Genomic DNA, 24,525 nt, shown 5'->3' with positions numbered 1-24,525 from the left:
GTGTTTCACAAGAACGATGTTTCCTAAATCCATGTTGACTGTGTGTCAATAGACCGATTTCTTCGAGGTAATTTACAATGTTCGAACACAATACAAGTTCCAAAATCCTGCTACATATCGATGTTAATGATCTAGGTCTGTAATTTAGTAGATTACTGCTACTACCTTTCTTGAATATTGGTGTGACCTGTGCAACTTTCCAGTCTTTGGGTACGGATCTTTCGTCGAGAGAACGATTGTACATGATTGATAAGTATGGAGCTATTGCATCAACATATTCTGGAAGGAACCTAATTGGTATACAGCCTGGACCAGAAGACTTGCTTTCATTAAGTGATTCAAGTTGCCTTACTACTCCGAGGATATGTACGTGTACGTTACTCATGTTGGCAGCTGTTATTCATGCGAATTCTGGAATATTTACTTCGTCTTCTTTTGTGAAGGTATTTCGGAGGGCAGTGTTCAGTAACCCTGATTTGGCAGCACTGTGTTCGATAATATATCCATTGCTATCTGAGACTAAAAAATGGATATTGTAACACAATGGCTCAACATGAATAAAGTTTCGCTCACGTATTTTTCACGTTATACATTGCATGTGAATCAATGAAGTTAATCACAGTGTTATACATATAAAGGCTCAACAGTTATACATATAAAGGTACAACAGTCCGAATACCCATTCTTGGAATAGTATTTCGAGAAAATTCCAGAGTCTATTATCAGTTCACATATGATGCTCTAATGTCACAACTGGTTAAGCGAAGTCTTTGTGAATGCAGACATAAACAGAGACCGTTCAATCGTGCACTTACGTCTACTTGATAGACTCCAAAAGCTGAAGCAGTACTATTGAATAAATCACTTACATTTCGTGCGTGGTTTCCATTCGCCTCTCCTACTACAGACGTCCCGAACTCTTGAAAAATTTCAATTTTAATAGCATTTTTACCCTGTAATTCTTTCTCAGAAATAAGAAGCAATTATGTCGTTCTGTTTGTCTCATCAAAAGACGTTTTGGTGTAGTAGAACAGTCAAAGCTAAAAAAGAAAACAAACTGATGTGTTTATGCAAGTGCCTTACAAGGTTACGAAAGTTTGTAGGTGACTGTTCTGTGAGCAGGTTGTGGCTAGTCGTCTACATGTAAAATAATGAAGTGTGAAAGTGTGAATACAGCAATTTTTTTAGCTGGGAGTCCTCTTCTGGGTAGTTCTGTTGCCTGGTGCAAGTATTTTTATTCGATGCCACTTCGGTGACTTGCGCGTCGATGATGACAAAAAAAAAAAGAAAAAGAAAAAGTTATCTACAGGCGACATCCGTGATTGAGAGTGAGACACCCTAACAAAAAACCCATTTTCTTTTTTTTTCTTTACAGATTAAAAAATATGGAACGGCTCACGATCCAGCGTGTCATCCTTGCGCAGGGGCCACGGTCATCCTTCCTGCATCACCCCAGCACCAGCACACGTACCACCGAAGCGAGTACAGACCACGAGCTGGTGACGTTTAGGTGCAAACAGGTCACAGATCTCTTTGACGTTCCAAAAGGTATTTAAGGTGCAAGAGTTAAACGAGAGAAATAGTACATACATCTACCCTACTGTGAAGTTTCTCCTCTCCGCATTCTTCACGTCATTTTGTTGGAACGAGAATCAGCCATAGCGAATCGGAAAGTTAGTCTAAGATTATCATCTAAAGTATTTGATCAAACACGAAGATTTAATTTTCAGGCAGGGATATTTGAATTTCATCTCACAGCGCAGCGAACTCATAAATCTCTGTGACCTAGCGGTCTCGGTTAATTTGTTTTTGCGCGCCCAAGTTGAAATTAATGAGTTCGTCTCGGCGCATAAAATTTGGAAATCGATGAGAACCACGCAGTATTACAGACAAAATTACCATCGAAAATGAGACCAAGAAAAGTCTCCGCTGTATGCTACACGACATTCCGGAGGAACATGAGATATTGGAAAAGAATTTCGTCAGCCAAATCATTCCCTTAATGCCTCACGTTCATTGCCCTCCTGTGTTATCCGTGGGCTGATGTATTGAAAAGATTTGCACGTTAATGTGAAGTGTATTTCGTGTCTCAGGATGCGAATAAATAAATCGGTTGTTCAACGATTCAGATATTTGTTAGTTTGTGTGTTTGTGTGTGTGTGTGTGTGTGTGTGTGTGCGTGTGTGTGTGTGTGTTTGTGTGTGTTTTGGGGTATGGAGATGGGGAGCACTTGGGTAACATTTTTCCGTGTTATTGCCTAACAAGTTTGACCCGTAAATCGACAACTGCATTGCCGACACGGTCGATTAGATTGCATTGCGAGATGCAACAATGAGCGCGGAGAGCCCTCTGAATTTGAATTTTACGTCGTTTCCCGTACTTTCTTTTGCGAAGGAAGAGAACAATATTTAGAGGTAACGCCCCGGTGACGTTGAGTTAATTAGGCACGGAGGATTATCTCGGACTGAACCATAGTTGCAGAAGGAACTGTCCGTGGTACTGTTTAAAGGATCAGCAGGCTATTCACATAAAGGAAACAACGGTACCTAAATTAAGATAGATGTCTAGAGATATGAGTACCATACCGCTCTGTAATTCAGCTTCTAAACCTACTGTCATTTCACATTTGGTGCTCCTGTTCTTGCGGCTTTGCAGGCACAGTCATCGTGAAGATTTATGTAGCGTCTCAGAAAAATGAACTTCAAAATAATAAAATTTCCCAGCCACTAAGATGCTGAATGAACAGGCAGATGGTGAATACAACAAATTACTCTCTCTTAATACATCAGCCTCACAAGAAGCAATGAATACAATTTCCTTATTCCTGTCTCAAACATAAATGCCCCTTATCATCTCCATCTCATTGCACATAACCTGGTCTCTGTCTGTCCGCCATTCTGTCTCTGTCTCTCTCCTGATTCCTCGTCCTCCTCCGTCCCTTCTACTAGCTCCCACACAGTTCATACTTATCGTCACTTTGCAGGCATTTCCATGTCATTTGTATGCATAACGAGAATAATATGAAATTATTACTACCTTACAATATCAGCTAGTATAAATTACACGCATAGCAATAGAAACAGTCAATTGTGACGATTATTTTGAGTCACGCTGTATGTTAATGAGCGTATCAAATCTAGTGTTGGAAGTGTAAGAATTTTTTAATTTTTATTTTATTTCGTCAGTCTATGTAAATGTAAATAATACGAAATTCTGTGCTTCAGTTTTCTAATTAAAACCATAAACAATGTCGTTCTATTACAGTTAGGCGATAAACTGAAGCAGATGTAGCGCTCATTACGTCTATTCAGAAAATGTGACAGTTGTTTCGAAAGTCACTGAACAGCAATTACTAAAAATATTACGACTGCAATCGGAATATTATTAATAAATATATCCCTAATCTAGACGTTACGCTTCTGGGCAGCACACAACCTAACGGCAACTAAAACGTCGTAAAATAAAGGTACACAAATAATTGTTTGGCACTGGTGTGCAAAACGTAAGGACGAAAAGATTTTCGCATGATTTGTCACTGCCAAGTCACACAGCTTGATGAAAATTTGGACGGTACGCAGAAGGAACTGTTGCAACATAATACAGAATATAACTGAAAGAAGTATGCAATAATACGAACAGAAATGACACTTTTATTCAAAGACAAGTTACACAGCTCGATGAAAATTTGGACAGTACATAGAAGGAACTGCTGCAAAAGAATGCAAAAGATAACTGAAAGAAGTGTGCAATAATACGAACAGAAATGACATTTTTATTCAAAGACAATAATTACACTGACGTTAGTGCGATTAACGATAGTTCAATGATCAATACAAAAAGCGCAACATGGTTTTCAATAGGGTGTGTTCACCACGGACAGCAGTGCATGACCTGCAACGTTCACCCACACTTGCCACAAGGTTTGTAAGGAATCCTTGAGGTAGTATGTTCCATTCTACTATTAGTGCGGCTGACAACTGCTAAATGGTCGATAGTGCATTTTAAAGTGCTGCAGTCAGTCTTGCCAAAGCATCGAAATCGTGCTCAGTGGGATTTAAGTCGAAGAAACGGACAAACCAATGATTCGTCCAGTATTCTCTAGTTCCAACAGCTTCCCCACCTGCTTTTTTCGATGAGGTAGCGCAGTGTCTTCCATGAAAATGAAGTCAGGGCCGAATGCACCCATGGCCACGTGGGGATGGAGTACAGTGTGACAGTAACGTTGACAGCTGAATGTATCGTGTTCAGAACATTGGAATTCAGTATGCCCATCCAACATGTCCCTCCCCACACCATACCTCCTGAAACACCAAAACTATCATGTTCGACAATGTCCATGAGCAGAGTACGTGTTTCCAGCTTTTGCCATATGGAAGTACGTAATCCACCTAGCAACAGTATCGAACGTGATCGTTTTGGCGGTCCAGGTGTTCTGATGTTTGGTTGGTTCAAATGGCTTTGAGCACTATGGGGCTTAACTTCTGAGGTCGTCAGTCCCCTAGAACTTAGAAATAAATCTAAGTAACCTAAGGACATCACACACATCCATGTCCGAGGCAGGATTCGAACCTGCGACCGTAGCGGTCGCGCGGCTCCAGACTGTAGCGCCTAGAACCGCACGGCCACGACGGTCGGCTATGATGTTGGGAGGCAAACTGTCTCGTAAACGTATTGATCTCCAGAGCGTTGAGCACGATACACTCATCGGTCAACGTTATTGTCTCACTACTTTCCTATGAGCGTTTTTTCAGGTGTGGTTTCTGCCCTGACTTCATTTTTGTGGATGACAATGCGCGGCCACATCGAACAGCGCAAGTGCAGGAGCTCTTAGAATGAGAGGATATTCAGTGAATGGAGTGACCTGCCCGTTACCCCGAAAATACAATCGGGCGCGTACGTGATGCATTGGGGAGACGTATTGCGGCACGTTCACGTGCACCAACGACCATTCAGCATTTTCCAGAGCTGTGTGGAAGAAATGAACGCCGTACCACAAGAGCCCGCTACCAATCTTGTGGCGAGCATGGGAGCACGCTGTAGAACATGCACTGCCGTCCGTGGGTCACAGACCCTATTAAGAACCAAGTCGCGCCTTTTGTGAAGTCCAGCGGACTAATATAATTCGGGGTGACCTCAGTGCAATTTTTGTCTTGAAAATGACACGGATGCGACCATCATGATGCTGGAAACAGAATCTGGATTCATCCGAAAAAAATGACGTTTTGCCATTCGTGCACCCAGGTTCGTCGTTGAGTACACCATCGCAGGCGCTCCCGTCTGTGATGCAGCGTCAAGGGTAACCGCAGCCATGGTCTCCGAGCTGATAGTCCATGCTGCTGAAAACGTCGTCGAACTGTTCGTGCAGATGGTTGTTGTCTTGCAAACGTCCCCATCTGTTGACTCAGGGATCGAGACGCTGCTGCCCGATCCGTTACCGCTATGCGGATAAGATGTCTGTCATCTCGACTGCTGGTGATACGAGGCCGATGGGATACAGCACGGCGCTCCGTATTACCCTCCTGAACCCACTGATTCCATATTTTGCTAACAGTCACTGGATCTCGACCAACGCGAGCAGTAATGTCGCGATACGATAAACCACAAACGCGATAGGCTACGATCCGACCTTTATCAAAGTCGGAAACGTGATGGTGCGCATTTCTCCAACTTACACGAGGCACCACAACAACGTTTCACCAGGCATCGCCGGTCAACTGCTGTTTGTGAATGAGAAATCGGTTGGAAACATTCCTCATGTCAGCACGCTGTAGGTGTCGCCACCGGCGCCAACCTTGTGTGAAAGCTCTGAAAAGCTAATCATTTGCATATCACAGCATCATCTTCCTGTTGGTTAAATTTCGCGTCTGTAGCACGTCATCTTCGTGGTGTAGCAATTTTAATGGCCAGTAGTGTATATACGGTCCAGGTTTCATGGAGCTAGGTGACTTGGCAGTGCCACATCACGCGAAAGTTACTTTCGTTCTCAGGCTTTCCCCATCAGTGTCTTAGAACTTCATGTATTAAAAAGAAAAACTTCATTAGCTGGCATGTGTACGTCTCCACCTTTTTCTCTCACCGACAAATTGTAAGGATTTTTCATTTCATAAAAAATGAGAGCATGATGATGTAGTTGTAAGTAGGCTGTTTAGGGTTTCTTATTGGTAACGCCACGTAGTGCGCTCTGTATGAAAGTCACTGGCTGTGCTGTGTGCGGTCTGTGGCTAGTTTGCACTGTTGTCTGCCATTGTAGTGTTGGGCAGTTGGATGTTAACAGCGCGTAGCGTAGCGCAGTTGGAGGTGAGCCGCCAGCAGTGGTAGATGTGGGGAGAGAGATGGCGGAGGTTTGAAATTTGTAAGACTGGATATCATGAACTGCTATATATATGAGAACACTATTAAGGTAAATACATTGTTTGTTCTTTATCAAAATCTTTCATTTGCTAACTATGCCTATCAGTAGTTAGTGCCTTCAGTAGTTAGAATCTTTTATTTAGCTGGCAGTAGTGGCGCTCGCTGTATTGCAGTAGTTCGAGCAATGAAGATTTTTGTGAGGTAAGTGATTTGTGAAAGGTATAGTTTAATGTTATTCAGGGCCATTCTTTTGTAGGGATTATTGAAAGTCAGATTGCGTTGCGCTAAAAAATATTGTGTGTCAGTTTAAGCACAGTCGTTTATAATTATTCTAAGGGGACGTTTCATATGTCGACCCTTAGCCGAGGATACCTCACTGGAATCTTCTGATATTTTCTTGTAGTTTGTGTAATTGGTGTAGCTTTTGTTTATTGCTAGCAAGTAATTGTAGAGAGAATTTCCTTTGTAGTCATAGTTTTTCATTCTTGTACAGTAAAACAGTTGTGGCATGCTTGTAGATTTGTACCAAGTATTTCGCAGCTGCACTTGCAATTAACGAGATATTATTTTCAATGCTATGTTAATGTGTTTTCTTATTTTGCTCTTCAAATTGTGGTTTTCTGTGTTGTGTGAAATATTGTGACAATAATGGCGTGTGAAAAACGTAATACTAGGCTCCAAAGTAATCTGAGAAATGACAGTGAAGACGAAAGTAGTGTGTTAGCGCCGCCGTGTAATGAATTAACTAATGTTCAAAGTAGTAATTTGGTAATTGTGCATAGGGAAATGGAGTGGGCTGCAAATAATGGTGGAGGCAGTGAAACAATTAGTGAACAGGGAAGCATTATCGATCGATCGGTCGGCAACAGCTCGCCTCAGGAATCCGAAATGACAGGACACAATCTTGCAAATACTGTAGATTCAGGTTTTACGTCCTCACTGTTTTCTCAAATCAGTCAAGACACATTTTCTGCTTGTCAAAATGTGCAAATGCACTGCCGAAAAGCATAGAGGAACAGATTCCAGACACTAATACATTATTATTGCAATTAATGCAACAAATGAAACAAAATCAGAGACAAACACAGCAACAGTTAGACACAATGGAACAAAATCAGAGACAAACAGAGCAAAAGCTTCAAAAGTTAGACACAATGGAACAAAAGCTTCAAAAGTTAGACTCAGTGGAACATAAGCTTGAACAAAAACGTGAAGATTTAACTACTGAGTTACATAAAATCAAATCGAAATGTCAAAAAGTCTGTAATGACGTAAAAACACAAATTTGTGAGCATTTCCAACCTATTTTTTCGCGGCATGAAAATACATTACAGAATCACGAAGCAGCCATAAAAGAACTGCAAACTATTGTTCATGAAAATCATGAGACCTTGCAAGCTAAGATTGACTCAGTTGCATCTACCAATTCGGTTACGCAACTTGCAAAAACTCAGGAAAACTTAAAGGACACAGTAGATAGGATTTCAACACAAATGGACATTCCGAAACTTGGTTCAGAAAAACACACTGAGGAAATAAGTACACTATCGGAGAAAGTAGCCGAACTTTCGGATCAGTTCACTAACTTATCTGCAAAGGTAGATTATGATCTGAATGACACAAGACCTGTAGCCATCACTGACACAGAAGAGTGTGAACAAATTAAGAAATTCAAACAAAATCAGAATCAAATTAATACGCAACACAAAAAAGATATCCGGGAAGTACAAGATCAGTTGGCACAAGTAGTACAAGAATTACATATTTCAGAGGACACTCGCGCTCCAACACGGGAAGAGGGACTAAGAAAAACGGAAAAGCCGCAAAATAATAACACAGGGCATTTCGGAAATTATGAGGGAAATTGGCAAGGTGCACCGAATTTTGAGATGGAACCGCCGACACGACGTAACAATGACCGATGTGCGACCCGCCGACACGATGATTTTGACTATAAGCTGTTCATTACTACACGTAAATTGAAAACATTTAAGAATTCTGGCAACGACATTCATCTACAAGCGTGGCTCCATCAATTCTCTCATTGTTTTCCTCCCAACTGGTCATTAGAGCACAGATTAGAATTCATGTGTGGCTACTTAGAGAATGAACCAGCTGAAAGAATGCGATCGGTCATTCATGATTGTCACAGTGAAGGAGAATTTTATCATGCCTTCCTCTCAGCATATTGGTCTCATGCTACACAAGACCGAGTAAAACATACCATCATAATGATGAAACATTTCGAACAATCTGAATTTTCCAGTCTTGTGAAATATTTTGAAGACATGTTGCACAAGAATCAGTACCTCTCAAGCCCATACAGCCCCTCAGAACTCATCTGGATTTGCTTAATCAAATTGCCTGAACATTTACGACAAATTTTTTTGGCAGAACGCTGCAAAGACGACATTGAAGCTTTTCAGGGACTCTTACAAGAATTGGAAATTGACACTGACAATCGCGGGATGCGAAAACAGGAGCACAACAATTACAGGTCACATCCGTCACAATTCCACAATGACAGAAATAATAAATGGATACGACAAGGCTATTCTTAAAACGTAAATCGTGACCAAAACAGACACCACCCGTATGACAACCGTTGGCAGAGTAGCAATAATTGCAGGGAAAGATCAACTCTCCGCGGTAATGACTATCACAGAGACAATCAGAGAAACAGACAATATGGGAACCAAAATAATTATTATCAAGGGAGACAGAATAACTTCAGAGGCAACAGTCCAGCGCGCAGTTACGATTCGGGGAGAAATTCTCCACCACGTGACCGACAAGAAAGAAACTATGGAATCTACCGACATGACGACAGACGATATGATCCTAACGACAGACCTGAATTGCATCAGAACTGGCGAGCTTCAAACAGGGCTGGGCCCTCTCGACAAGGTGAATTTGTAGAAGTTAGGTCTCCTAATCCCAATAGCAACGCGCGCCAACAAAGAGACAGACAATGACTCGCACCGCAGGCAGCCATGTGCGCCGGCTTGCTCAGCGAAAAATAACATAGACGCTAACCTTGAGAAAAATTTTAGCATTCCTTACCGACGTATACAACATGATAATTCCGCTGAAGCTGGAGCTCTGCGTAGTAGGAAGAGTAAAGGCTTGCACCACATTTCACATGTAAAATCGTTTATTGAAAGATATTGTGCTTTTTAACTTAGTCTTTACTATAAAATTTTTCACTTTACATTACTAGTACAATTTGTCACACTGAGGAACTTAACATGCAACAATGTTTTGAAGTTAACTATCCAGTCTAGAACCTAGGGAACATCTTTAAACAGAAATTACGAATGCATTGTTATAGTGAACAGATGACACAGTATTGTTATTTGTACATTCTTGCTTGTTAGTTGCACGATTACGTAACGACTATCTGGCTTACATATTTAGAACATGTACTGGTACTGCTAATGACATTTTAATGCAACATTTTGGTTTACTTGAAAATACATTCTGGATTTAAAGTACTTTCTGCGAGATACCAGATGACAGTGGTTAGTTTATGTGACAGCTACACGATTTTATCACGACGCTACTAATGAGTGACAATTTACAATGTTGCTTTTGCGGTGTTTCTGTTTTATATCTGCACAGTTTTTCTGAATTCTTCTGGAAAGGAAAACATGTTTTAGTAGTAACTTTTGTGGTATAGCTACAATGAGACAGCCTTTTCTGTAGCACAACAATACGTTACAGTGTAGTATTTTATTGATCACGGTACTGTACGTGATAACTACGATATCTATACGCATAGCATTTCGCTTTTGTTTATTACGAGGTAAGTACATTGACTTCCACAGAACGTTGCTTACGGACGATGATAATTACGACACTTAGCACATTTTTTTACCCTCAAGTAATGACAGATTATGTTACAACAAGACGCACAATTTAGCGCCGCAGTACATGTATTTGTGTCATTAATTTTGTACTTAAAACATTTATTTTCAAAGATTTTTGAATTACAATGATAAAAAGGTTGTCCCTGATACATTTCATTCCATTGCTGTAATCTGTAACACCTGAGGGTATAACTACATTAATCCTCAGGGGGGTACACGCTTACTTTGTGTACCATGTGTTTGGCAAGCACAAGGAGCCCTAGCTAATATGGTATTTGCTTATACAACTTTACGCATCGGTACCATATTTCTCTAACACACAAATTACACAGCTATCTGATCATTTAACTGAGAGATAAACATTTTTTTACTACATCAGTGACACATGTTTACGCAGTTACACAGTTGGGTAACCCCACGCTTATGAAATTGTATTTTGTCTGTACTTCGTGAACTGTTCATATTTTTTCGGAACCATTGTGATACTATGAGAGCTTTGAATGATGTATTTGGTAAGAGAGCATGATTTTAAAGTACGTTTGAGGTGGATGACACTATTGAAATGAGCAGAGAATTTTTTTTTAGGTTTTGACATTATTGCAGAAAGCTATGACGTTTTTGAGATTTGACTGAGGTATTATGATGTTATTTTTACAACGACAATGTGTATTATGCTGTTGAGGTATGTTTATCAATAATAAGATGATGCTACCATAAATGGGGAATTTGATTATGCTATGTATTTATTTTGATGAAATATTGAAGAAGTGTCAACGAATATGTATATGAATAATGAGTAGTGGTTAGGGACTCTGCTTTGTGGAAAAGGATGTTGGAAACCAAGAATCGTACTTTAAGAGTTATGAAATGCGTGTAAATGCGCGAATGTATCACAATGCTGACGAAAACTTTTTGAACACTGTTATATTCATAGGATTTTGTTTCTACACATTTGCAACGCAAATTCTCGACCTGTGAAATTTTTTTATATGAGGCTGTCACTGTAATGCAAACTGGTGTCGTAAATATTTCAGTAAGAAAGTTAAGTGACCACCTTCACGTAATGAGTCGTGGGCACCCAGCTGCATGGCAGTCACCTGGAAAAAAGCCATTAGTGTGTGCCTTTCAGAGGCACAGGTGGAGAAAAAAAGGGTCCTCGCTATTGACATTCCTTTGTAGAAAGCATCGCAAATATGACACGCTCAAACTTGAAAACATGTGATAACACTGTGGAGCTCTTAATTTATGATATTTACTGAAATGCCTAATGACATGAAGAGAAATATTTTTATGTCTATACACCTGATTATGACTACTGTCTTTCTAGTTGAGAGATTTTTTTACTACCTTATGAAATGCCATATGGCTAGTGAATGATGTTTTATGCCTTCCTTTGTACATATTTGCTCATTTTCTTTAATATCTAGTTTCTAGCTACACTGCAGCATTGGTTATTATAAAATTTAATACATGTACTGATATCACTATTTTCTGTCTACAGACCCAGTAAAGAATACGTTTATGATGTACTTTCTTAGAAAAGAGAGCACAAATAGACATTTCCCTTCACAGGAATTGCATAAATAATGTTTTTAATGACTTGGTAACTTTCTTGCAGAGTAAGTTTTTGTGATACATCACTCTAGTGTTAAGATGTGACATAGGTATTAAAAATGGCCATTTTTACTGTAATATTTTTCCTGCTTGAGCCATGTCATGTTCAGATATAAGTTATTACATTTACTGCTGCTAGCTTTGAAAATTTGCATTTTTTTGCCATTGCTGCTTGTATTAATTGTTTTGTGCTGCTGCATTGCCTCGTCCCTTAGTTCAGCATCTGAGCTCAGTAGATTTAAGTTAGCTTAAGATGGGCTAGGCTATATAAGAGAACAAGTTGTGATGAATTGGAAGAAATGCATTGAGAAGCTATAAGAAAATGGTTTGGCCAAAAAAGTATTTTGAAAGAGGATATGAACGAAAAGGCAGGGTTTAGGGACAACAGGTTTAGGTAGGAATTTATTGGAAATAAATGATGAGGTAAGATAATGGAAAATAAATAATGAGGTAAGGAAAATGTGAACATATAAATACAGAAAGCATGCTTGGATAGGATTTTTTTGGTGGAAACAAATGTTGAAATAAGAGGAAAGATATATGGAATGAAGTTTTGGGGTGGACTGCAGTACCAAATGTCACACTGAAAACAAACCCTGTCCTGTCCTTTTGTATCACTCCGCTATGTGTTTGTGTACCCTTGTGTATTTGTGTTCTTCCTGTCTTTATGTGTTTATCTGATAAGACTTATGTCATAGAATTTTTGTAGTACTAAGCTACATTCACTATGATGAGGAATACTGATATCCTCAAGTATAATTTGCATTAATAATATATTATTTACTTTGTAAAGATGTTTATAGACATTATTAATTATGTTCTGTTTCAATGCTCATGTGTGAAATTAATGTTTCGAAAACTATTCTCATTATTTTATATATTTACTTATGTCATAATTCCTGTAACACTGATGTACATGTTTATTTCTATTCTTTTGTAAAGCCTGTTTTACTACAAATGTTATCTGCATTGTTATATTCTTTAATGATGTATTTTGTACCTTTGTTATTATTCTTATGATATAAAATTGTAATTGACACCAGTTCATCAAATTAAGTAACTTGTAAGTTACATTTCACTGCACACGTTTCTGTTGGTCATAGTATATCCACAGTATGTGAGCAGTTGGGACTGTTAGTGTTTGGACGTGTGTTAATAATTCAGCAAGGGACTGGTTAACAGCATTGCTGGTTCTAAGGACAACTAGAAAAAAACTTTGTGAGTGCACAAGTGGTGGTTTATGGACTTGCTATTCTCTGCAAGACTCTTCGATGGTGATTGTGCACCTGCACAGACGCAACGGATCGCTGCTAGCCATCTCTACAAGGACTACAGTGGATCTGCATCTTTGTTGGCCCACGAATACCATTATTTCTACAAGGACTACAGTGGGTCTGCACCTCTGGTAGCCCACCAGTACCGTAATCTCTAACAGGACTACAGCGGGTCTGCTCTGTGATGACCTACCTACCAATATTCTTCAAAACGTCGGATGACTCTGCTGTGGGTTTGCTCTGTTGTGGCCCATTACCTGTCAGCATGTCAAGAGTCAGCACTGTCTTTCTGTTGGAAGGACAACACTACTCCTTCAAGACTGCATGGAAATCCACTACTTCCGTGTGCATTGTCATTTACTGCTCAGACTTTGAGAAAAGAAACGGCAGTTTTACTGTGATGAATGATCAGGACTGTCTTTATGGACTGTGAGAAAATTTTAGCTTTTGACCAACATTGTATTAATAAGTGTGTGCATTTGATATCTTTCTTACTGTAATTATGAAAAAAATTTTCAAATCTGTATTGGCCAGTGCCCAAAACAATTTGTAAAATTTTTTTTGGGGAGCATGGGGGCTATGTGAGTAGGCTGTTTAGGTTTTCTTATTCGTAACGCCACGCAGTGTGCTCTGTATGAAAATCACTGGCTGTGCTGTGTGCAGTCTCTGGCTAGTTGGCATTGTTGTCTGCCATTGTAGTGTTGGGCAGCTGGATGTTAACAGCGCATAGCGTTGCGCAGTTGGAGGTGAGCCGCCAGCAGTGGTGGATGTGGGGAGAGAGATGGCGGAGTTTTGAAATTTGTAAGACTGAATGTCATGAACTGCTATATATATTATGACTTTTCAACACTATTAAGGTAAATACATTGTTCGTTCTCTATCAAAATCTTTCATTTGCTAACTATGCCTCTCAGTAGTTAGTGCCTTCCGTAGTTTGAATCTTTTATTCAGCTGGCAGTAGTGGCGCTCGCTGTATTGCAGTAGTTCGAGCAATGAAGATTTTTGTGAGGTAAGTGATTTGTGAAAGGTATAGTTTAATGTTATTCAGGGCCATTCTTTTGTAGGGATTATTGAAAGTCAGATTGCGTTGCGCTAAAAAATATTGTGTGTCAGTTTAAGCACAGTCATGTATAATTTTTCTAATGGGACGTTCGTTTCATAGTTATCACCTTTAACTCGGGGGAAATGTCTTTCTCCGTCCACTTGTTTTCAAACTGCTGCAGTCGCCTCGCGGGCAGCAGCGGGCAGCGAACTCCGTTGGCAGTGTTTTCGTCACAATGCTATTGGAAAGTGCACATCAAACTCGTCGCAGCAGCTGTTACGTCGAGTGGAAGGTAATCATTGCGTAGCATCCTTAACCAGTTAAAATAACAACTCTGAAAAAGCTGACTGAGGTGCAGCGGCGGAGCCGCTAACGCATTTCGTTTCATAACAGAGCACACAGCACTTGGTCTTATCGTGGAACAGCAGTACGAGACTAAAGTACACTTTGCGCTATTTCCTAAGTATCGATCAGGCCCGCTACGAAGAAACCTTTGCGCCAGAACAGGAGAGCGGATAATTACTAGATGTTCACCGTGACGATTGCAGAAGTGTACTAACGTCTGTGGAAACAGTCATTTCGAAAAAGGCAGATGTATATGAGAGTACCGAACTGCATATCATCTCTCACTTACGGAATTCAGTATCATTTACAGTCCCAGGCCAAGTAATTAGAGACTCTAAACGTAATGGTATGTAAGCAAAAACGAGCTGCGTGTGTTCCTGGGAAATCCCACTCTACGTGATTTTATCCAATGTCAAAAAGCATCAACAATGTTTTAAACGTCAACTGCCACATGAGTCCGGCAAGGTCTTACAGAAATATGACATGCGGAGTTGCCTGACATGCTTACTTACTAGTATTCACTTACCCTATGTTTATCTACGTAAAGAGGATGAGAAATCCTCTGCTAGTAACTATCGTCCAATTTCTCTTGTTCCAATTTTTTTCCAAAAGTAACAGAATTCTGCGTACAACAGCTAATAAGTCAATATTTCTCAGATAACAATATCTTTCCTAGGTGTTAATATGATTTCATGTCACAACTGCTAACTGCGGAATGCATTACAAATGCTTTTTTTCTGCAAACCCCTTTTGAATCGAAATTATCTACTTAAGCGACGCTAGTTTTGAGTGAGGCACTCGATTCAGTAAACCATATAAAAAACTCATTGTACCCTACTTCCTCAAGAAACAAAAAGAATTATATGTATCGGAAACTATATCAGTGACGATTAGCAATTTCTGAATCTTATTCAGTGGGTTCCTCAAGGATCTGTTATTGGTCCATTGCTTTGTATAATATTTGTGAATGACCTTCCGTTAACACACTTCGCAGTTTTATACTTTATGCAAATAACAGACGTCGGTAATTTCTGGAAAGGATGCGAGCAAACTGAAACCGAAACCTGCAAAACATAGAGCTCCATCAGTTGTCAGATACCTGGTTCAAAGTTAAAGAATTATCCATTACTCATAAAAAAACTGTGAACATTATTTTCATTTCACACACTGTAGGCATTGAATGTGCGTCAATTGAACTCCTTGCTGTATATCTTGATTCGAAATTATCCTAGTACACAGATATAGACTGTATTAGTAAGGAACTGTCACATATTATTAATGAGTTGAGTAAATTATGCCCATGTGTTTCTGAAAAGTTGCGCTTAGTTTCAGTTGTGCTTTTTTTTCCTCTCTCGTGGAAGATATGGCATTCTTTAGTAGGGTAACTCTTCTAGAGTCAAGAAACGTTGACTACGACAGTAGAAGGCCATCAAGTGCAGTTATGGAATTTTCTGAACTGAAATAGCTTGTAGGTCTTAATTAAATAGTTAAATATGCTAATAATCCCATCCCTCTTCATATTCAGCTGCCTTTTTACTATGAAAAGTCGACTGCCGATATAGGCTAACACAGCTCCAGCAAAGGCGCTCGCTACATTCCCCACCAGCTTCCCCGCTACGTTCACCTCTGTAAACCACTCACTACACAATTCACAACGTATCCCCACAACTCATTAAGCTACGGCAGTTCATTTAGTTCTCACTCGTGGTCAAATTTTATGATATTTTTAAACAAATATGCGATAAGAAACAGGAAACTACTGGCACCGGAAACCGCCCTATAAACTATCAGTAAAATATCTAAGTTATCACATTGAAAATACGAAAGCTTGATAGGCGTATGTATCTTAGCTTTCCGTAGTTACAGGACGATAAACGTAATGTACGTGAGCACTAACTTACTCACCTATCTAAAAACAAAACTCTGACTCCCAAAATATATACAGGGTGGTCAGAAACACTCTGAAAAGCTTGTACAGGTGTTGCAGGGTAGGCTGTGCAGAGAAATAATTGTTACGAAAAACATTTTATACGCTGCGCCGTTTCCGAGTGAATTAGCATTGAAATTATCGACCAGACTTTCGTGCGCGTGAATTCAAGCGGCCCGTCAGATACAATTAGAGGCAGTAGTTGTCATAGCATAGGTGTTGGTGCACGACAGTGCTCAGCCTTTGGCCCGGGTTAGATCCTTACACACGTCCCATGTCTAATTTTTGTTTCGCTCTTTCGGTCGGTTTTAGCAAACCAAATGAAGCATGCGTTTGGCGACACAGCGTCCGGCAGGCCGCTTGCATTTACGAGCGCAACGCCATGATTGGCTAACTTGAATGTTGATCAATGCGGAAACGGCAATGTATCGAAGTTTTTTACTGAACATCTACCTCTCAGCAGAACCTATCCTGCAAGCCCTTGCAAGCTTTTCAGACTGTTTCTGACCACCCTGCACCTACTCAGCAAAACAAGTGTTTTTTCTATGTTTGCCCATTAAGCTGCTCGATGAAACAGGCTGCGTGATTGGACACACCACGACAGCTTGTATGTCTATTCCATCACTATAGGAGAATCTGAAACATGGAGCACCTAACAAATGGTTCAAATGGCTCTGAGCACTATGGGACTTGACATCTGAGGCCATCAGTCCCCTAGAACTTAGAACTACTTAAACCTAACTAACCTAAGGACATCATACACATCCATGCCCGAGTCAGGATCCGAACCTGCGACCGTAGCGGTCACGCGGTTCCAGACTGAAAGGCCTAGAGCCGCTCGGTCACCCCAGCCGGCCTCACCTAACAAAATTTCATTTCACCACTCAGCACTCTTATGATAGCGGTGATGTAGCCTTTATAGTCAGAAGTGTATGTTCATTGAGCGAGGGAAGCCGGCAAAAAGGCGTGAGCGCCACTAATCAAACCATTAGAAGATGACGTAGGACCGTCGACGCAGACAGGTGCACACCCGCTGCATTGATTCAGTTTCAGTTTAACAATGCAAGCGAACATTCTGCTCATTCCACCTACCTCACATGTCACAATAACGCTCCATAGGCGCGCCATACTACCTCCTAATTTCACTGAGCTTGGCGTGACACTGTTCTTTCAAGCCACAAAAAATAGCTGCGTTGCTGTTGTGCGTACCATCTGTCTACAGTCTCACTCATTATCGGCCGACACATTGTTCTACACTTCCTACATAGTTCGATTCAACTGGGCTATTCTTTCTAGGCATCACAGTTTCCAAATTGTTAATGAAGCTTTGAGTAGCAAAACTCTCTCTCATACATCATAATTTTTATATAAGATATAATTAATGATGTTTAAACAGTTTACCATTACCACAGAGTATCTCTTTTCTCCTCTTATTTCTATTCCTGCACCGCACATTACGATACCATATTGCAGATGATGGCACGTATTTTCTCCCCTTCGGTATTCAGTTCATTATATACTTTGGAAGCTTTTTTTTTCATGGATCATTTTGATGTACCCGAATCTTCGACTAGGGTTGATGCAACGGGTCGGCTTCACAATTACAAAGAAAATCGCTTTATAAACGACCTATACGCTTTGTATACGACAACTGCATGAATTTAAAATCTACGTTAACGAAGCATAAGACGACATAGTTGCAGAGAACTCTAAGGACTACATATGCCGCAAAACATGGATTTTGGCTTACCGAGTATTGTACGACAGCCCTCGGAGCCCGTGGAGCCCTCAGTTATTGAAGCTGAAAATAGAAAGAAGAAAATACATAATCAAACTCAAGTTTAATCCGACTTGAATTAGTAGTTGGCGGGAGCGTGGAGAGGGGGATGGCAGGGGGAGAGTTCAAGAAACATCATAAAAGGCTAAAACGGTGCACAGCGCACTGTCCCAATTGCAGGCTACATATCTAGTTGCTTACAGAGGAAAAAAAGTCGATGTTCAGTATACGAGACTGGAATAGAAGGGAGAACCGATATACACTCCTGGAAATTGAAATAAGAACACCGTGAATTCATTGTCCCAGGAAGGGGAAACTTTATTGACACATTCCTGGGGTCAGATACATCACATGATCACACTGACAGAACCACAGGCACATAGACACAGGCAACAGAGCATGCACAATGTCGGCACTAGTACAGTGTATATCCACCTTTCGCAGCAATGCAGGCTGCTATTCTCCCATGGAGACGATCGTAGAGATGCTGGATGTAGTCCTGTGGAACGGCTTGCCATGCCATTTCCACCTGGCGCCTCAGTTGGACCAGCGTTCGTGCTGGACATGCAGACCGCGTGAGACGACGCTTCATCCAGTCCCAAACATGCTCAATGGGGGACAGATCCGGAGATCTTGCTGGCCAGGGTAGTTGATTTACACCTTCTAGAGCACGATGGGTGGCACGGGATACATGCGGACGTGCATTGTCCTGTTGGAACAGCAAGTTCCCTTGCCGGTCTAGGAATGGTAGAACGATGGGTTCGATGACGGTTTGGATGTACCGTGCACTATTCAGTGTCCCCTCGACGATCACCAGTGGTGTACGGCCAGTGTAGGAGATCGCTCCCCACACCATGATGCCTGGTGTTGGCCCTGTGTGCCTCGGTCGTATGCAGTCCTGATTGTGGCGCTCACCTGCACGGCGCCAAACACGCATACGACCATCATTGGCACCAAGGCAGAAGCGACTCTCATCGCTGAAGACGACACGTCTCCATTCGTCCCTCCATTCACGCCTGTCGCGACACCACTGGAGGCGGGCTGCACGATGTTGGGGCGTGAGCGGAAGACGGCCTAACGGTGTGCGGGACCGTAGCCCAGCTTCATGGAGACGGTTGCGAATGGTCCTCGCCGATACCCCAGGAGCAACAGTGTCCCTAATTTGCTGGGAAGTGGCGGTGCGGTCCCCTACGGCACTGCGTAGGATCCTACGGTCTTGGCGTGCATCCGTGCGTCGCTGCGGTCCGGTCCCAGGTCGACGGGCGCGTGCACCTTCCGCCGACCACTGGCGACAACATCGATGTACTGTGGAGACCTCACGCCCCACGTGTTGAGCAATTCGGCGGTACGTCCACCCGGCCTCCCGCATGCCCACTATACGCCCTCGCTCAAAGTCCGTCAACTGCACATACGGTTCACGTCCACGCTGTTGCGGCATGCTACCAGTGTTAAAGACTGCGATGGAGCTCCGTATGCCACGGCAAACTGGCTGACACTGACGGCGGCGGTGCACAAATGCTGCGCAGCTAGCGCCATTCGACGGCCAACACCGCGGTTCCTGGTGTGTCCGCTGTGCCGTGCGTGTGATCATTGCTTGTACAGCCCTCTCGCAGTGTCCGGAGCAAGTATGGTGGGTCTGACACACCGGTGTCAATGTGTTCTTTTTTCCATTTCCAGGAGTGTAGATACTCAAGGTACCATCCGCCACACTCCGTCATGTGGCTTGCGGAGTATGGATGTAGATGTATCGTATTATAATTACTGACCCAGTTTTAAAATTTAAAATGCTGTCATAATGTACTCGTTAAGAGGTTTACTGATACGTTTAAGATTTAACAGAATACTCAAGTATTGAAGTTAGACGCTGCGTCTATGTCTTACAGCAGCACAACTCGTGATGCGCAATTACCCAAAATATATTCATCTCGTACTTGAGGATGAGAGCAATTAGCGACTTCCAACAAACTTTAAACACTATTTCCAACTTTTACTAAACTTTTTCTCGCTTACACCCCCCTCAAAATAATGAGGGGAAAGCAGTGTATCGCTTACCACATTTTCGTTGTTCATGGAGTAAGATATCAGCATCAAGTATGATGTTCTAATTGATCTTTTCTTTACTAGCATCTCCATTCGGAGCACATTTTGCTACCAGTATCCAAATGTTCCTGTAAATTTGTATCATTGTACGACACATAGTTCAGGAGATGCGATGACTTAATCTTCGATACGCACGAAAAAAGGCATTTTTTTAAAAAAGAGCGCAAATTACGCCCAATATTCCCACCCAGTGTTCGACAATGAGAACACTTAACGATTTCTAATGAACGTCAAACATAATTTCAATCAATTGAAAGAAAACAGCCCTCGGTCACTATTTTTAACGAATTAACAGGGTGTCAACACTGTTAGGAGTGTCTTCCTCAGAATTTGCAACCTGTAACCGCGTAAGTAACGAACAGCCCGTGGTGGCTCGCCATCAAAATGTTTCATCTTAAATATCTTTGTGAATAATGCCCTTTTGGCATATTTATTATTTTATAAATGACATATAAGTCCTGCCAGTCTTTCACGATGATTCTGTACTTATACTCTGTATCATACGTTTGTAGTCCTAATAATGTGAACATGTTATAGACCATTCTTTGATTGAAATTCTGAGAAAGACACTCCTAGCAGTGTTGAAACCCGGTTAATTCGTTGAAAATAGTGACCTAGGGCTGTTTTCTTTCAATTGTAACTATTCACGGTCTCTGAACGTGCAGCCATGTACAAAATCTTTGTAATTTCAATCCTTTTCTAAGCTTTTCTCGGTTTCAGCCCCCACAGACGACGGAAAGATAACAGTTTATCTCTTAGTACTACTTTGTTCGCACTGTAAAACGTTACCACCGAGTATGACTTTTCATTTATTATTTCTTTACGAATAACTCTACTCGCTATCAAAAAATGGTTCTAATGGCTGTGAGCACTAAGGAACTTAGCATATGAGGTCATCAGTCCCCTAGAACTTAGAACTACTTAAACCTAACTAACCCAAGGACGTCACACACATCCATCCCCGAGGCAGCATTCGAACCTGCTACCGTAGCGGTAGCGCGGTTCCAGCCCGTAGCGCCTAGAACCGCTCGGTGACAACGGCCGGCTACTCGCTGTCCATAATGCGGACAGTATCCACTCCTTCTACGAAAGGTACCTATAAAATTACACTGGAGAGCCAAATAAACTTGTACACCTGCCTAATTTCGTATAGTACCCCCGCGAGCACGCACAAGTGACGCAACACGACGTGGCATGGACTCGATTAATGCCTGAAATAGTGCTGGGGGGAACTGACACCATGAATCTTGTAGTGATGTCCATAAATCCGTAAGAGTACGAGGGGGTCGAGATCTCTACTGAAGAGCACGTCGCAGGACATCCCAAATAAGTTCAGTAATGGTCATGTCTGGGGAATTTGGTGGCCAGTGGAAGTGTTTAAATTCACAAGACATTTTAGCAACTCTGGATGCGTGGGGTGTCGCATTGACCTGCTGAAATTGTCCATGACCATCGGAATGCACAATGGACACGAATCGGTGCAGGCGATGAGACAGGACGCTTACGTACGTGTCACCTGTCAGAGTCGTATCTAGACATATCAGGGGTCCCATATCACTTCATCTGCACACGCTCCATACCATTACAGAGCCTCGACCAGCTTGAACAGTCCTTTGATGATACGCGAGATCCATGGATTCATGAAGTTGTCTCCAAACCCGTCCACGTCCGTCCGCTCGATACAATTTGAAACGAGACTTGTCCGACCAACAACGTGTTTCCAGTCATCAACACTCCAATATCGGCGTTGACGGGCCCAGGCAAGGCGTAAAGCTTTGTGTCGTGCAGTGATCAAGGATACACGAGTGGGCCTTCCTAAAGCCCATATCGATGATGGTTCGTTGAATGGTTAACAAGCCGACACTTGTTGATGGTTCAAATGGCTCTGAGCTCTATAGGACTTAACTTCTGAGGTCATCAATCCTCTAGAACTTACAACTAATTAAACCAAACTAACCTTAGGACATCACACACATCCATGTCCGAAGCAGGATTCGAACCTGCGACCGTAGTGGTCGCGTGGTTCCAGACTGTAGCGCCTAGAACCGCTCGGCCACCCCGGCCAGCGACTTGTTGATGACTCAGCACCGAAATCTATAGCAATTTGCGGAGGGGTTGCTCTTCTGTCACGATGAACAATTCTCTTCGGCAGTCGTTGGTCCTGTAGGAACTTTTTCCAGCCGTAGCTATATCGGAGATATGATGTTTTACCGGATTTCTGATATTCACGGCAAACTCGTGAATTGGTCGTACTGGGGAAATCCCCACTTCATCACTACCTCACTGGTACACATTGTGGTACACAACACCTTGTCTATAGGAATACAATATTGCACTGTCTGTGTTATTCAGAAGAACGATGTAATGTTGCTTCGGGTATGCATGCACCATTATTCTGAACAACACACGTTCCGCAATATTGTATTTATTCGGCGGCACCGCTCAATCGACCTTGAATTAAAATGTATCGCCTGCGCGGGAATACATACTGAAATGCCAAAGAAACTGGTGCAGGCATGCGTATTCAAAAATGGTTCAAATGGCTCTGAGCACTATGGGACTTAACTTCTAAGGCCATGAGTCCCCTAGAACTTAGAACTACTTAAACCTAACTAACCTAAGGACATCACACACATCTATGCCCGAGGCAGGAATCGAACCTGCGACCGTAGCGGTCGCGCGGTTCCGGATTATAGCCTCTAGAACCGCTAGGCCACCCTGGCCGGCATGCGTATTTAAACACGGAGATATGTAAACAGGCAGAATACGTCGCTGCGGTCGACAACGCCTATGTAAGACAACAAGTGTCTGTTGCACTTGTTAGATTGGTTACTGCTGCTACAATGGCAGGTTATCAAGATTTTGTGAGTTTGAACGTCGCGTAAAAGGCGGCGCACGAGATATGGGGTATAGCGTCTCCGAGGTAGCGATGAAGAGGGGATTTTCCCCGTACGACCATTTCACAACTGTACCGTGAATATCAGAAATCCGGTAAAAAGGTCAATTCTCCGACATCTCTGCGGCCGGAGAAACACCCTTGCAAGAACGGGACCAACGACGACTGAAGAAAATCGTTCGTCACACAAGTGCAACCCTTCCGCAAATTACTGCAGATTTCAATGGTGGGCCAACAACAAGTGTCAGCGTGCTAAACATTCAACAAAACATCATCGATATGGTCATTCGGAGCCGAAGGCCCACTCGTGTTCCCTTGATGACTGCACGACAGAAAGCTTTACGCCTCGCCTGCGCCTGTCAACACTGACATTGGACTATTGATTGCTGGAAACATGTTTCTTGGTCGGACGAGTCTCGTTTTAAACTGTATCGAGCGGATGCACATGTACGTGCATGGAGACAACCTTACGAATCCATGGACCCTGCATGTCAGCAGGGGACTGTTCAAGCTGGTAAAGATTCTGTGTTGGTGTGGGGCGTGAGCAGATAAAGTGATATGGGACCTCATCAAAAATGTTCTAATGCGTGTGACATCTTATGGGACTTAACTGCTAAGGTCATCAGTTCCTAAGCTTACACACTACTTAACCTAAATTATCCTAAGGACAAACACACACACCCATGCCCGAGGAGGACTTCAACCTCCACCGGGACCAGCCGCACAGTCCACGACTGTAGCGCCCTAGACCGCTCGGCTAATCCTGCGTGGCTATGGGACCCCTGTTACGTCTAGATACGACTCTGACAGGTGACACGTACGTAAGCTTCCTGTCTGATCACTTGCATCCACTCATGTCCATTGTGAATTCCATCGGACTTGGGCAGTTCCAGGAGGACAATCCGACGACCAAAACGTCCAGAATTGTAACAGAGTAGCTCCAGGAACACACTTCCACTGGCCACCATACTCCCCAGACATGAACATTACTCGTATTGAGCACATCTGGAATGTCTTGCAGTGTGTTGTGAAAGATTTCTCCCCCCCCCCCCCCTTGTAAACTTACGGATTTATGGACAGCCCTGCTGGAGTCATGGTGTCAGTTCTCTCCAGCACTGCTTCAGGTATCAGTCGAGAAAACGGCACGTCGTGTTAGGGGACTTCGGAGTGCTCGCGGGGGCTCTACACGATATCAGGCAGGTGCACCAGTTTCTTTGGCTCTTCATTGTATATGAATAATGGATGTACACGTTGTAGGGACATGGTTGACGACATTTGAAGATTTTGGTCTAGTCATGGAGCATGCTCGGATAGCTTACCGTGAGGCGAC

At 42.2% G+C, this 24,525-nt stretch overlaps 1 protein-coding gene and 1 non-coding gene across 2 annotated transcripts in view; both read right to left on the bottom strand.

Annotated features, from left to right (window-relative positions):
* LOC124545109 (rabphilin-3A) overlaps positions 1 to 24,525 on the bottom strand; it is a 1,015,241-nt gene that overhangs the window by 563,597 nt on the left and 427,119 nt on the right. The window contains exon 3 of the mRNA XM_047123925.1: positions 18,173 to 18,223. The gene's annotated coding sequence lies outside the window, so the exon portion shown is untranslated. The remainder of the gene's footprint in view (positions 1 to 18,172; positions 18,224 to 24,525) is intronic.
* Positions 1,380 to 1,486, bottom strand: LOC124546274. Its single transcript, XR_006967682.1, has one exon. It is a non-coding gene; the product is annotated as a U6 spliceosomal RNA (small nuclear RNA).

This window comes from Schistocerca americana, chromosome 8, assembly GCF_021461395.2.
Source record: "Schistocerca americana isolate TAMUIC-IGC-003095 chromosome 8, iqSchAmer2.1, whole genome shotgun sequence".
NCBI classification, from domain to species: Eukaryota; Metazoa; Arthropoda; class Insecta; order Orthoptera; family Acrididae; genus Schistocerca; species Schistocerca americana.
Note: the sequence above shows the minus strand (reverse complement) of the source record. Positions and strands in the feature narration are given on the sequence as shown.